The following is a 13,796-nucleotide window of genomic DNA, read 5'->3' on the forward strand; positions in this document are numbered from 1 at the left end:
GCTACACTAAGTGCATGCACTTACAAACGAACATAGAAACAAGCATGATAAAAATACTCCAATCGTGGCATAGCAGCAGACATACACAGGACTCCTGTCACCTTCCCAGATGGATCCCCTGATGAAGGACCTGAGGGTCTGAAACGCGTTAAGCGGGACTGCGGGACTCCAGGCAAAAAACGGACACCGGGAGACCTAAGAGGCCTATATTTTCCCAGGTTTATGCTTTGGTTAAGATACTAGAAGCAGAGAGAAAATATCTACTGGGAGCAGTGTGCCTATTGGATGTTACTACACATGCACATTTTTCTCTGTACTTTTGTAAGTGCATTATGAGACTTTTAACCCCTTGGAATTAAAAGGACTATTACACTATAATTGTCAACTGTGTTTCTCTGGCCCTTGATTTGAAAAACTGGGGGACAAGAGAAACACCTGTCTTTTCAGATTATATTCTGTGGATGGTGGAATATATCAATCTGCTAATCTGGAAAATTTGAGATATTAAAGGGTGAATCCTTTATATTTTTATTGGTGGAAGGATACATGTTTCCTTAGAGTGCGCTGTATTACTTTGTGCTTTTCTATTGTTCTTTATAGAGATTATTGTTGTTATTAGGTTGGGGGGTGGAGATACTGTAAGAGGTTCCTTGCCTCTATGTCATAGTAAGTTTAGTCAGGAAGTGTGAGGAGAATTATCCTTTGAAGGAAGAGGCCACAACAAGAGTAAGTTTAAAAGTGTTTTATTGTTATTTACACATTTTATGAATGAATAATAAAATTAAATTTTAAAAATCATAAGGGTTATGCCTCCCACTACCTAAAATGCAAACTCTGTATGAAATAAAAAATAAAACATAAAGATATCTTATATAAAAGGTTCATGTGCAAGTTACCTTCTGTCTTATCTTCATTTTTCAAAGAGTAAGTCCCTGACAATATGAGAATGTGCCTAACCCTAACCACCTTTCCTACCCTTAACAATGTCAACATCATAACTGCCAACATTGTATTGTCAGCCTAAAGACTACATCCTGTGCTATCCCACTGGGTTAGGGGTTAGGCTGTATGTTGAGGGCTAGGCTGCAGTGAAGGGGGGGTGTTAGGGTTAGGCTGCGGTGCATGGAGGGTTGGGGTTAGGTTTCGGGGGAGGCTTAGGGTTAGGCTGTGTGGGGAGGGTTAGAGTTATGCTGCGAGTGGAGGGTTGTGGGGGAAGTTAGAGTTAGGCTGTGAGGGGAAGGTAGGGTTAGGCTCTGTGGTGTGGGGAAGGCTGCAGAGGGATTTAGGGTTAGGCTTCGGAGTTGTTAGGTTTAGGCTGCAGGGGTTGGAGGGTTAGGGTTAGGCTGTAGGGGGATGGTTACAGTTAGGCTGCAAGGGGAGGATTAGGGTTAGGCTATGTGGGGTGGGGTAGGCTGCGGGGGGGGAATTAGGGTTAGGCTGCCACCCCTGTCAGGATTTGGCCAGTCGGTATGTTGGTGTTGGTATTCTGACTGCCGGCATCCTGACTGCTGGTCTCCCAAACCCAACCCATTCTATACGTATTTCCGCTTTTATACAGCAAATAGGATACTGTTCATATCATGCAGATTAGAAGCATCACTTTGTAAGTAGAAAATAGATACACTTTTGCAAGCATTTTATCAATGTACTCATATGTATTGTCCAAGTATAGTATCGGTTCTCCCTAGCCATAACCAGTTTCCGTATATGTAACGTAGACAACAAAAGTACAGTATAGAGAATTTAGAAAGTACACAGCAACCTCACACTTATCATCATTATCCTGGGCTGGAATGTTGTACTCTTTATAATGTCATAGCTCATATTTCAGAAATCTGCTAACTATTCAGTTGAATTGATAGTTTTGGATTTTCAGCACATTATCCTAATTCAACTACACAGAGATATGGATTTTCATAAATAGATGTATAAATAAATATATATATATATATATATATATTAGAGATGAGCGGGTTCGGTTTTACTCGGTTTTACTCGGATTTACTCGGTTCTCAAAACGGCATCTTATTGGCTCGTGTTTTGGATAGCCAATAAGAAACATCCGGATAAAACCGAACTGGTGTTAATTCTGGCGTTACATTCGAACCCACTCATCTCTAATATATGTACACATTTACAAGATAACATAAATATAGATAAAAGCTATGATATAAATAGGGATACCGGATGACATGTTCAGGATCTACTCTTCAGGTATTGACAATTGTGTTAAAGCCAAAGTTTGCTGATAGTTGACTGTATATATGGGAACCAGTACAGATCCCTTCATAAAATGTGTTCATTAAGAGTTACTTTTCTTGCAGCAATTCAGATTTCCTTTGCTGGTCAACAACACAACTGAGTGCAGACTTGGGTAGGAAATACAGCAAACACGGCAGAGAGAACGGTATACTGGATGTCGGAAATGGAAGGTTAAAGGAATTAAGCTGGATGCTATAAAAAAGATGACATAGAAGAACAGAAATTAAGTCATATTTGTAACAGCCCTTATGTGGGCATCAAGCTGAGCTTTCGTGAACCCAAACTCTTTGCTGCTCATATTCCGGGTGTGTTTCAGGAGTGACGAAATCAAAAGGGAAACGGACGCACAGAATATGAGGAACGGTATGAAGGATCCTGCAAAGTGGATGATTATCAAATTAAAGTTATTTATTTCCAAAGTCATGGTTCCATCCTGAGTGCCATTAGTGAGTTGGGTAGAATTCATGTAATGCACTGAGTACATGAGCCATACACATGGCAGGCTGGAAAGAAAAGACACCAGCAGTGACGTCAGGAGCAGCCAGGGGACCATCCTGGAGATGTTCATCTTAAGACTCATGAATAATCTGTTGCTGTAGTTTGTGATCTTCACGCAGTAGAACACGCAGAGCACGGTGCCCCACCACAGGCCGCAGAACTCTACACACGTGAGTGCACTGATAAAATATCCATAGCTATTATTATCTGGAACTATAAACTCAGCATCACTTATGAAATAAAGAGGAATGCAAAAAAGGAGAAAAATGGTCCTCACCATGCCAAGGCAGCTGCAGATGATGTCAATGGTTTGAAGAATTTGACCTTTCCACCAGCAAATTAAGGTTTTTATCCCCATAAATGTATTTAGGAATAATCCAATGATTATCAAAATCCAGATTGCTGTAGAAAAAAAAATTAAGGTTGCGTAATCCATTTTTTTGTCTTTTGCAAAAACCTTCATAAGCATTTACAGTAGTACTGCACTTCTGACTAAAGCAGGATGCACTGTGGCTCCTTAATATCACTGAGCTATGATTAAATATAGCACTGCTCGGTATATGTTTTGCATGGTATTTGGCTATGTATTTCCAAGCAACTAAACCACCCAGATTACATTTAATGTCATTAGTTCCTTTACTGATAAGCAGTTGCATTGATTTGTCTGTGACATTTAGCAACAATATACCAATTTACATAATATTATTGAATGACATGAATTTTAATTTCTCTGATTACTGAAAAGTAAACTAGGCTGGATATCCACAGTGCTTTGGAGTTACCAGACAGTGGGAAAACAGTGTAAACAGGGCCTAATTCTGAGTTGATCGCAGCAGCAAATTTGTTAGCAGTTGGGCAAAACCAAGGCCCTCATTCCGAGTTGTTCGCTCGCTAGCTGGTTTTCGCAGCAGTGCACAAGCTAAGCCGCCGCCCTCTGGGAGTGTATTTTAGCTTAGCCAAAGAGCGAACGAAAGATTCGCAATATAGCGAAAAGATTTTTCTTTACAGTTTCTGAGTAGCTCGAGACTTACTCTGCCAGTGCGATCAGTTCAGTGCTTGTCGTTCCTGGTTTGACGTCACAAACACACCCAGCGTTCGCCCAGACACTCCCCTGTTTCTCCAGCCACTCCCGCGTTTTTCCCAGAAATGGCAGCGTTTTTCCAAACACTCCACGAAAACGGACAGTTTCCGCCCAGAAACACCCACTTCCTGTCAATCACACTACGATCAGCAGAACGAAGAAATTTCTTCGTTAAGCCGTGAGTAAAATACCAAACTTCTTAGCAAATTTACTTGGCGCAGCCGCGGTGCGAACATTGCGCATGCGCAGTTTGCGGAAAATCGCTGCGATGCGAAGAAAAAGAACGAGCGAACAATTTGGAATGAGGGCCCATGTGCACTGCAGGGGGGACAGATATAACATGAGCAGAGAGAGTTAGATTTGGGTGGGGGGTGTCCAAACTGAAATCTAAATTGCAGTGTAAAAATAAAGCAGCCAGTATTTACCCTGCACAGAAACGAAATAACCCACCCAAATCTAACTCTCTCTGCACATGTTATATCTGCCCCCCCCCTGCAGTGCACATGATTTTGCCCAATTGCTAACAAACTTGCTGCTGCGATCAACTCAGAATTACCCCCGGAGGAAACCCACGCAAGTACGGGGAGAATATACAAACTGCACAAAGTTATAGCCATGGTGGGAATCAAACCAATGTCCTCAATGCTGTGAGGCAGTAATGCTAACCATTACACCATCCGTACTGCCCGTACTATGGCCCTCATTCCGAGTTGTTCGCTCGCTAGCTGCTTTTAGCAGCATTGCACACGCTAGGCCGCCGCCCTCTGGGAGTGTATCTTAGCTTAGCAGAGTAGTAAACAAAAGATTCGCAGAATAGCGAATAGAAAATTCTTAGCAGTTTCTGAGTAGCTCCGGACTTACTAGCGATCAGCTCAGGCCGTTTCGTTCCTGGTTTGACATCACACACACGCCCAGCGTTCGGCCAGCCACTCCCCCGTTTCTCCAGACACTCCCGAGTTTTTCCCTGACACGCCTGCGTTTTTCCGCACACTCCCAGAAAATGGCCAGTTACCGCCCAGAAACACCCACTTCCTGTCAATCACACAACGAACACTTCAACAATGAAAATTCTTCGTTCGGCCGTGAGTAAATGTACTAAGTATTTAGCAAAAATACTTAGCGTATGCGCACTGCGTACCATGCGCATGCACATTTTTGCCTTAATCGCTCCATTGCGAAAATCGGCAACGAGCGAACAACTCGGAATGACCCCCTATATTATATACTTTATAATAAATAAATTACAGAAAGCAATTGATATATGATTTTATAGTCTCTTATAGCAATTGGTCTTGTTCTGTTCTAACAGTGGATGTTATGGTAAATAGTATCATAGGTGAACAGCAACAAGGACTGAGTCTTGCAGGTGAAAGTGACAGATGATTATCCGTGTCAAAGCAAGATGCCAATAAAGGTAGCTCTAAGAGAGTCTGATTGGTTGGATTTTGACATGAAATTCTAGATTTATATAGTGCTCCAAGTGGGAATTTTGAAGTGGCGATATGGAAATTTGACTCGATTGTCCGAGGGTCATCCAAGACCCCCAGAAGCTTTAGGGATTTTGCCAATATGAGATTTATTTTAGATGCTTTTAGCACTAGTAGAATATAAAACATATTATATGTTGCAAGGCTAGTCACCCTGTTCCTCCAATATCTCTCTTGTTTACCCTGGGCTTGTTCACATCTCTCTTATGTCTTCTAACTCACCCTTGCACCTCTCAATTGCTGCTTCCATGTCTCATCCCCCACACTTCTCACTGCCTTTTCATTTTCTCATCTCCTGCACCTCTCACTCCATACTTCCTGATCACACCTCATACTTAATATTGCTGGTAGTCAGTGAGAATGGTAAGCTCACTGGTGATCAGCCATGAGTATCACAGCCATGATGGATAAGCTTCCACCAAGACAGAGCAATAAGTGACTACCCTTGAGTATCTGACCACCCCTTAGACTCCTGTGTCAACTAGCCAATGGTAGCTACTGTAGCAGACACAGGAGTCTGGAATGTGGGCCAATCCACCTCATCTGTGGTACACCCAGCTGATCCCCAGTGAGCTTTCAAACATGAAAAGGGAGAAAAAGTGGCACCATATACCAAGGGCTGTTTCTAGGTATGGATGACCCACGTAATTTCCCAGGGTGCTCCGACCACTGCTACCACTGGTCACCAGAAGTGGATGAACTTCAGTGGAGCATGGTTACTTAGAGCCTGATATTCCAGGCATCTTGTTGCTGGTGCCAGTATTGGCAAGGTGGAAACTGTCTTTGGCTGGGGCAATTAATGTGTTTTATTTCATTACTGTGGAGGATATTGTGTTTGTTTTTTCCCCTGTGGGGTCAGTGTGCTTTTTTTTTGTTGTTTTTTAATATTGTGGGGACCAGTATACTTGTTGTTCTTTTTTTTCCCCTATATGGGCCATTGTGTTTGTGTTTTTCTCTGTGGAAACCAATATGTTTCTTTTTTTCCCTATGGGAGCCAATGTGTTTTATTTTTTCCTCTCATAGCCCTTCACTCCTGTACATTGGCCACCACAGGAAAAAAAACACACACTGTTTTTTTTTCCTGTGGTGGCCAATGTGCAGGAATGAAGGGTGCAAATTGGGATGTAAGGTAGTCTTTTCCAATGAAACCAAACCATTTTCTGTGAGACTCCAGATGTGTCCACTTACATCTAGCCTCCCTGCATGTTAAACAGCCTTTCTAGTCTTGCTATGCCATGGCTTGAATCAGTAGCACAGAGCGTATTTATGTGCAACTTTTTCCAATAAAATGTGTCCTATTCACAAAACTATGTGAATAGGATGCATATGCAGCTTATGCTGGATAAAATTATATGTGGCATGCCTATATTCTGTGTGTGACTGTGGTTGTATCTGTATACGAAATAGTAAGCTACTAGGTTTTCCTAGAAAGCACTGTAACGTAGCATTTTATATGCAGTGGCAGCCTCAGATGCACACAGAATATAGGCATGCCGCACATCATTTTAATCAGCAAAGTCTGGTGTGTCCTATTCACATAGCAATTTTCGGCAAAAAATCCCAACGCTAACAGAGTTTCACTGTCAGCTCATTCATGACACGCATCTCCCACTATGTAGCGTAATGAGGCAAGATGTATGTGGACACATCTGTATTCCCTTTTTTGGCATGCACACCAATGGAATGTGAACAATTCCCATCCTATGTTTCAAAGATGGGAAGGTGGGTGGAACATTTCTGTCTACAAACTGCCCTGTATAGGCTACTATCCTTCAAACATTGGTAGTATGAATTGTTGGTGTTGTTGAGGATTTTGTAGGTGAGGGTGAGAAATTATATTTCAATACTATAGAAAATGGCAAACCACTGTATTGATTTGCAGAGTCATGCAGCAGATGAGAGGGGTTAGAGAAGATCAGTCCTTTTGTGGCTTTTAAGATGGATTTATTTGCGTGTAGATGGGTGAGGAAAATTTCAGACAGAAGTTATTATGCAGTTATTGAGGAAGAAGATGATAAGACAAAGAGAAAGAGTTTTAGTGATGATACATAGAGGTTGGAATCTGTTAAGCTTTAAGTAGCATTGGTCATCCATTGGAGAAAACAGAGGAAATTGGTTGCTTTAGATAGTACAGAAGAATATGTCAGTCATACAGACTGGAATGGAGTCTGATGCTGATGACGGTAAACTGGATGGCCATGAGAAACTTCTGTTCTAGGACTGGATTCACAGGTACTCTGTAAAACAGAGGATGCTCTGTGCGCTGAATGGGGCTCAGTGCGGCCTGGAACTGGACACTGGGCCTAATTCAGATCTAATCGCAGCAGCAAATTTGTTAGCTAATGGGCAAAACCATGTGCACTGCAGGGGGGTGGAGATATAACATGTGCAGAGAGAGTTAGATTTGGGTGGGTTATTTTGTTTCTGTGAAGGGTAAATACGGGCTGCTTTATTTTCACACTGCAATTTAGATTTCATATTGAATACACCCCACCCAAATCTAACTCTCTCTGCACATCTGCCCCATCTGCAGTGCACATGGTTTTGCCCATTAGCTAACACATTTGCTGCTGCGATCAGATCTGAATTAGGCCCTCTGTACAATCAGTGGAACAGAAACTTGGCTTTGGGTTGAAGCTAAATGCTGTGGGAGCAGCGGAACTATAGTTAGTCTCTGGACTGACACAGTTGGTTCTGACACTGAAGTGACAGTGGGTTTGTGGCAGGACACTGGCTGGTACCGGTGGACTGAACCGGACAGGTTCTGGGCTATGACTGAACAGAGCTGGATCTGAGCTACGACTGTACTGAACTGAATTCGGGCATTGGATGAACCGGACTGGGTCCGGGCTACAACTAGACTGGACTGGATCTGGGCTACTACAGAACCAGACTGGATTTTGGCAGTGGCTGAACCAGACTTGATTCAGGCTATGGCTGAATTGGACTGGATCTGGGCTATAACTGGACCGGACTGGATCTGGGTGACAACTGGATCAGATTGGATCAAGGCTACAACTGGACCAGACCAGACTGAATCTGGGCTTCAACTAGACCAGACTGGTCTAATGGTTCCCATACACTTGTGAGATAATCGGTGCTAACCTAGGATTTCGACTGGATCTGTGCAAGAATTGGAAGGATTGTATGCACATTTTAGGTACCTTTCAATGCGATGCGTGGGCACGCCGATCGAATCTCGCGTCTCAAGATAGTATGTGCTGCACTTAATATTTATCGAATCGCGGTGCGATCGCATGCTGTTTTTTACCACTTTCGATTCATCACACTGCGATGTGCGATATGTGCAGACAGAAGCCAACTTCCTGGACACTCCTCTTCCCCTCACTGTGTACATGACTGGAGAGGAGGCTGTACGCACGCTGCTGAGCTCCCAAACACCGCATAAGGTAGGCAGGCTATACCACTGGCCACCAATGATTATTATGCTGTTTTATGACCACTGCCCACCATTATGCTGCTGCACCCACCATTATACTGGCCCACTGCCCAAAATGCTGCACCACTGCAAGCCCCAGGCGGCCGCGCCCTAAACGCCATTATACTGCGCCACTGGCCACCAATGATTATTATGCTGTTTTACCACCACTGCCCACCGTTATGCTGCTGCACACACCATTATACTGGCCCACTGCCCAAAATGCTGCACCACTGCAAGCCCCAGGCGGCCGCGCCCTAAATGCCATTATACTGCGCCACTAGCCACCAATGATTATTATGCTGTTTTACCACCACTGCCCACCATTATGCTGCTGCACACACCATTATACTGGCCCACTGCCCAAAATGCTGCCCCACTGCAAGCCCCAGGCAGCCACGCCCTAAACGCCATTATACTGCGCCACTGCAAGCCACAGCCCATCATTATGCTGCTGCACCCTGCACACCAATGTATTCTAACAACATATTTCAGATAACTCACACCAGTAACTAGAAAACAAACTTTATTTAACCAGAATAATGGAACATTAACTAGAAAACAAACTTTATTTAACCAGAATAATGGAACTTTTTTCATGTGTATTAATTTTCCTTTTTTTGCATTTTGCAGATGTCCTATGAGAGCCGCGATTTTCTTTCCAGCTTTATCAGTCTGTACCGCGAGGAGGAGCGTCTGTGGCTGACGTCCTCACAAGACTACAGCAACAAACAGAAGAGGGAGGCTGCTTATACCCGTATGGTGGAGTACTCCAAGCCCACCTACTCTGCTGCCTCGGTGGCCTGGGTCCGGAAGAAAATTGCCGATCTATGGACAGTCTTTGTCAAAGAGAACTGCAAGGTGGAGGAGTCCAAGAGGTCAGGGGCCGGTGCAGACAAGGTGTATATGCCGCAGCTGTGGTACTGCAAAGATCTCCACTTCCTCCTGGAGAAAAGGTCAGCTAAGGAGTCCCTAGTGGTGATGGCAGAGTCCGAGGAGGGAAGTCTGGACATGGAGGAGGCCGAAGGGGTAAGTTGCTTTTTAAATTGTTTTTACCTTATACATTCCTCCTGCCATGCCACAGCTCCTTCCCCATTGAAGAAGGCATTTTATTTTTCCCTGACCTCTTTTGCCCTTGCAGTGCCGCGTAAAGTTGCTGCAGGTGGTCCCACTGAGGAAATTGGCGCTGTCACCACTGGCTGGTTGGGGTCTTCCGGTCCTGCTGGGAGCAAAGGCATTTGCCTCGTGGCCTTGCGACGGAGCATGTTCTGTAGTATACAACATGCTGTTACTACACAGTCAATTTTGTCCAGCCTCATGTTAATGGGTTTGTGGAAGATCATGAACCGGTTGCTGAGAATGCCAAATGCATTCTCAACAACCCTGCGGGCCCTAGAAAGGCGGTAGTTAAAAATGCGCCTATCGTGGTTCAGGACTCTTTGCGGGTAGGGCTTCATTATGTGTTCATGCTGTGCGAAGGCTTCATCTGCATGAACACAAATCCCAGGCCATTCTTTGTTTGCTCTACAGGCGGCAGATGAATGGAGTTGGTGGTGAGCCTATCATAGAAGCGCGTATTTTTCAATGATCCACCATCCAAGCAACGACCATTTTTCCCAACATCCAGGAAAATAAATTCATAGTTTTCATTGACCTCCACCATGAGAACAATGAAGTAGTCCGACCGCTGTTGGTGGGTTTGGTGATGCGCACATGTTTCCCGTCTATCGCACCACCACAGCTTGGGTAATTCCAGTGCCTGTCAAAGTCCTCTGCAATTGCTTGCCATTCTGCCCCGCTTGTAGGGAACTGTAAAAGAAAAAAAAATGTTTGAATATTTACTAAATATGTTTTTCTTTACCCTACAGTCACAAGACCTACAGACAGCTGAAGAAGACCTCAGCCGTACCCCTGCCCTCATCAATGCCTCACCAGAGGAACCAACCTCTCCACAGCGACAGGCTGCCAGGAGGAAGCCACGGAAAACAACATTTGTAGAAGACCCTCTACTATTGGAGGCCCGTTCACAGCTGCTCCGGAAACCTGATGAATTTGATTACTTTGCATCATATGTGAGCAAAAATATGCGTAAGGTTTCTGCGCAGCAGCAAGTAGAGTGCCATCACCTGGTGTCACAGGTTTTGTACCAAACACTCTCAGGACAACTGACACCAGAGTGGAACAGCTATAATTCTGGTTATCCGCAACCGCAGACCCCATCCAACTACCCTTCCGCCACTTTCCATCCTCCTCAAACCCCTCCTCATCAAACCAGCCACCCTTCCCGTTTTTGTCAACCCCCATCCACCCACCCTTCCCCCACTATCCAATCTCCTCCTCAAACAACCACCCTTCCCGTTTTTGTCAACCACCAGCCCCATCCACCCACCCTTCCCCCACTATCCAATTTTGACCTGCTTGATGTCACAGGGGGGACAAGAGGAGTCTCTTTCAAATGTAGAGTGATTCTCATTTACTGCTGCCCTTGTTATACATACCAACAGATGTGGTGCATTCTGATACTACGGTGAGTGTTAACGCTTTCAGGCGGACAATGCACACATGCTGCTAGGGACAGGTTGATGCTACCGGGGACCCATCGTCCTGCCCCTGGCTGCATGTGTGCATTGCGCCCCTGGCACCGGTGACACTCAACACCGCAGTATCAGAATGCACCACATCTGTTGGTATATATAAAATTCCTGCTGCCCTGGTATATACTGTGATAGATCTGGTGCACTATGATATACAGTGTTTTTTGAATGGCGCCACTTTCAGGTGGACAATGCACACATGCAGCTTGGGTCCGGTTGATGGTGCCGGGGAGCCTGAAGCCGGGCCTACCTGCATATGTGCATTGTGCCCCTGAAAGCACTGCCACTCAAAAAACACTGTATATCATACTGCACCATATTTATATTTAAAATTAGAAGAAACATTAATATATAGTTCTAGTGTTATATTTATAAAAATACTTATGTTTGGATATATATCTACACAATTTTTGGGGGGTTCACAAGTGTATTCATGCACTTATATATTGCAACAGATGTGGTGCATTCTGATACTACGGCATTGAGTGGCACTGCAGCCAAGGGCACAATGCACATATGCAACTTGGTGCAGGTTGATGGAACTGGGGAGCCATCTTAATACCCCAAGTTGCATGTGTGCATTGTGCCCCTGGCTGCAGTGCCACTCAATGCCGTAATATCAGAATGCACCACATTTGCCGCTATATATTGCATTTTTTTATCATTTCATAAATGTAATGATGCACATGTGCAGCATCATGAAAACCATGGTTGAGAGTGGCACCGCTTTCAGGCTTATACTGAAGCACTTTGATAATAGCCTTGCAGGTTTCAGGTATGATGTGCCCCAAATCCTGTGCAGAGATACGGGTCCTATACTTCAGCTCCTCAAATGACTGTCCAGTAGCAAGGAACGGCAGGGTAGCCACGAGCCTCTCCTCAGCAGGGATAGAAACCCACCATTTGGTATTCCGCTTCTGTATGAGGGGGGTCATCAGATGCAGCAACTCCTGAAAGGTGTAATCATTCATGCGCAGGAATTTGCGGTAGTCATCCGGGTTGTTCTCCCTGATCTCATCCAGGAGGGGCATGTAGGAGCGAGTAGGCCACTTAAGCAGCCACTCCTTGGACCAGCAAGGTCTCTCCCTCTGCCTTTGCTGGGCCCTCTCCCTGTCTACTCTCATCTTCAGCACAGAGTAGCACATGAGAGCCTGATAGCGAGTAGAATCCATCTCTACATACAGCAGTATAGAAATAGAAACACTTTGTAATGCAAGCAGAACTAAGCAGTGCACGGTAGCTAGCAATGTGGAACTAGCAGCAGGTATAAACCAAACTTCTCTAGTCACAGAGCAGACAGAAGTGCACAGACTTAAAATGGCTACTTGTTTATATATCCCCCAGATAGGCCAGCCCTCTATTTAAATTTTTGAAATCTTGCAGATAAATCTGGTGTGGTTTTGATCAGCATGCGATGCGCTCGCATTCGATCATCCGATACCACACGATTTCCGGTCATAAGGGGCATGAGATAAATCGCAGGATTGTATGCACATCGAATGCACAAAATATGCACTTTCGATGCGATTTGTCTCAAGGTGAGCTTCAAGGGAAATCGGGACCGTTATCGCGTCGAATGCAATCGTGCAAGTGTATGGGTACCATAAGATATATTAAGATATTTCAAATGAGGTGCTCCACTCTTTTCTATGGGTGCTCCACTCTTTCAAATAGTTCTACCATTTGGGAGACAGGGAAACATAAAGTCAGTCCTCATTCCTCTCATTATTTTCTTTCAAAAGTGATGTTATGGCATACTGTATGTGCTCAACAACATCACTTCCTTTATCTGCATGAGCTCCCTACCAGTCATCAGGATTGGTGGAAAGAAGGCAAATAACTTTTATTTTGTTCTGGTGGGATTTGCTGTAGAGGACAATGTGGCTCATCCTCTGCAGTTTGAATTTATATTTATAGGATCAGCCAAACTCATCATCTACATTAAAGGTGTTAAGCACCATTGAGAGAGGAATTTGGTGCACAGTAATTCAACTTATCTGTATTTTAATTATATCTGTAAACTTCATGAACAACTTTGTGAATATGGTTGCTTACAATATTACACCTGGCTCTAGATAAATTAGAACATTAATGTTGAATTAATAGTGATGAGATCCAAAAATGGTATTCTTGGTGAGGCATAAATTTAAAATTTTAGGAATGAAAAAGCAGAAATGTACTGTATATATACAGGTTGAGTATCCCATATCCAAATATTCCGAAATACGGAATATTCCGAAATACGGATTTTTTTGAGTGAGACTGAGATGGTGAAACCTTTGTTTTTTGATGGCTCAATGTACACAAAATTTGTTTAATACACAAAAGATTTAAAAATATTGTATTAAATGACCTTCAGGCTGTGTGTATAAGGTGTATATGAAACATAAATGCTGTCTGTGCTTATACTTAGGTCCCATCGCCATGATATCTCA

This window comes from Pseudophryne corroboree, chromosome 4 (assembly GCF_028390025.1).
Source record: "Pseudophryne corroboree isolate aPseCor3 chromosome 4, aPseCor3.hap2, whole genome shotgun sequence".
Lineage (NCBI taxonomy): Eukaryota > Metazoa > Chordata > Amphibia > Anura > Myobatrachidae > Pseudophryne > Pseudophryne corroboree.